Source organism: Patella vulgata, chromosome 1, assembly GCF_932274485.2.
Source record: "Patella vulgata chromosome 1, xgPatVulg1.2, whole genome shotgun sequence".
NCBI lineage: Eukaryota > Metazoa > Mollusca > Gastropoda > Patellidae > Patella > Patella vulgata.
In genome coordinates, this window is record NC_065879.2 from 26,212,925 (window position 1) to 26,215,929 (window position 3,005).

The following is a 3,005-nucleotide window of genomic DNA, read 5'->3' on the forward strand; positions in this document are numbered from 1 at the left end:
TATGCCACGGAGAAAAGGTTTACACCGCGGAGGAAACTTTATACCGCGGAGAAAAGTTTTAACCGCGAAGAAAGGGTTTACACGCGGAGAAAAGATTTTTCATGGATTTTTGATTTATCATAATTTTCATTGCAATTTCTCATATGAGGTAAATTACAAGAAAATGGTATAAATCAACGCATATGGCACTAACAAGCCACCGTACTCTAGGGTATTGAGGCGAAGAATCGCCATTTAGAGCAGAATACGTAATAAACCGTATTTTAAAATTGACGGACTGGAAGCCAATGCAGATCTTTAAGAATTGGTGTCATACGTTCATTTGGTTTAGTCTTGGTTATGATCCGGGCTGCTTTATTTTAAAGTTTCTAAAGTCGTTTAATTTTATTTTCAGGTAGATTGTGCAAAAGTGAATTACAGTAGTCGAGTCTTGATGTAACCATGGTGTTTACCAGCATTTTAGTGGTGTCACTATCAATGACAGATCTAATTTTTCCAATATTATAAATTTGAAAATGAATACTTTTACACATTGCCGAAATTTGTTTATTCATACCCAGATTAGAGTCAAAATAAACGCCAAGACTTTTTTATACAGAATCTGTTGGTGTAATAGAGATAGTACCAATTTGATAGTTTTCTGAATTAGATTTTAGTAGTTGCTGCCTGCTGCCGACTTTCTTTATTTCTGTTTTGTCGTCGTTGAGTTTTAATAAAATTTGAGTCCATCCATTTACAAATATCTGATAAACAGGCCTCAAGTTTGCATATCTCAGATGATTAAAAAGAAGGCTCAAAGTTGTATAAATTTGAGTGTCGTCGGAGTACAGATGGTAGTTGAGACCGTATTTACGAATGGCATTTCCTAAAGATGTTGTGTATGTAGTAAATAATATTGGACCGAGAACGGAACCCTGTTGTGTGCCATACTTTAAAACTTGTGAGTGTGCTGTGTGCAACATTCTGTGTGCAACATTGCGATGTTGTTTCCATGATTTTGTTATTGTGTTCAACATTACCTGCAGGTTTCATTACATCATGAACGACCTGGATATTTTGAAAACCGACCAATGATCTAGATGATTGTTCTTATACAAGAATATTCAAATCCGCTTCAAAAGCAAGATCGAAAAGGTACAGATAGCATGAATCGATACATGTAATCAAAAATAAACTTAAAAGTTTGAACCTTTGGCTGTTACTACATGATTGGAAATAAAAACAAATACGTTTTTTTCAAAGCCAAGAAAACCTTCAAAACAGCCTTATTGCTGGGATATGACAATTATTTGTATTTCTTACTAAACAACAAAGTCATAAAGAGTAACACATGTTGCATACAAAATTATATAGTTGCATTGCATATAGTCCTACGGACATATTGGCCCATTCCCTAAATACCAAACATTAAACAATATAAGACATATTGGTTTAAAAAATAGTTTATCATATAACTTTGCAGAATTAATTTGTTTAATATATGATACAATAACAAGCTTGATAGGATTATATAAAACCGCCTCCTTATTCTCAAATGTTGACAGCACATCTAGACTAATATTCGTAGAATATTTGCCTGAATGATAGAGACTAATATAAGGATACTTACAATGAAAGAAATAACATTTTTAACCAAGTGTTATGCTTACGATTTAGATATAATATAATCAGAACATGAAGTTCGTTCCCACAGGTTGTGGGGACAATTTATTAGTATTATTACAGATATTAAGACCTATGCTTTTGTATGTATTATCATAACAGGTGTAAACTGTTATGAGGCGAGGACGTTCTGAATTGACAGAATTTGCAATCAAGTGACACGGAATCCAGTCTTGTCTCGGTTCTTTCAGTCCCGATAATTGATGTGGTGTGATTAGAATCGTGTCGTAATCAAACACAGTAAACATATTTCAACTTGACACTTTTTTGTTTGAGCTATCTTAGATTCATATATCCATGTTACATCATAATCCACGCTCAATAATGATATAAAATCAATTCATATAGTAGTAGTAGCAGTACAGTTATATATAGTATATCGCATTGCAGAATATGTTAATATGGAAATGTCTTCTATAAAATATTATCTGGTAAAACAGTTTGTTTAACTAGACACGCCTTTCCTTGTTTTCTTTCATCAGAGTAAGCAATTATCTTCCCTGTTGTAGGGTCTTTATATATGGCTTGGACGGCAGATATTAGATTTGGTCTCTGTTTTATCTTATGGCCATAGTCATCTCTTAGTTGATGTAGAATGTGCTGAAATATAAGAGTTTATAATCTCATTTGGCAGCGAATTTTGTTTGCAGTGGTGGTGGCGAGGGATCGGGTGGCCCGCTTTCGGTCATTTAAAATTATTTGGCCAAACCCACCCATATATTGAATCAAATATGGCAGAATTTTTATTTTTAATATCAGTATATTCATTTCCCACAAGATACTCCGAAATTCAGTATTTTTGGTATAGTGAGAGGGAGAAATTTTTCTGCTTTAGGATTGTTATACTTTTCTTTAAAAATGGACAGAGAGAGAGAAATGGAGTTTAACGTCCACTCGACACAAACTAGGTCATTTCGCGACTAACATATGGATTAATTTTATTTCAATAATTCGCTTGCGCGTAGGGGTCGTTAGCAGTGGGAGGAAACCGGAGGACCCGGGGAAAACCCACGAGGTTGGACAGGCGACCCTACTCCTTGCCACGTACAACCGGGGATTCGAAACCACGCCATTTGACTCAATGACAGGCATTATGATACCGCACGCACGTGCTAGCCATTCGGCCATCCAACCCCTCTATTTTTGGTATAGCTCCTTATAACACAAAGCAATTTCTTTAAATAGTATGTCATATTACTTAATAATGTCTCTTACCTGTGGAAAATCTGCTTCGTACATAAGATGTGGCCTTACCATGTCATAGAAATATCGTTTGGCTCGAATAGCTTCTTTTAATGTTTTATTTAAAGAAAATAGTTCCATAAGCACCTGCAAATACAAAT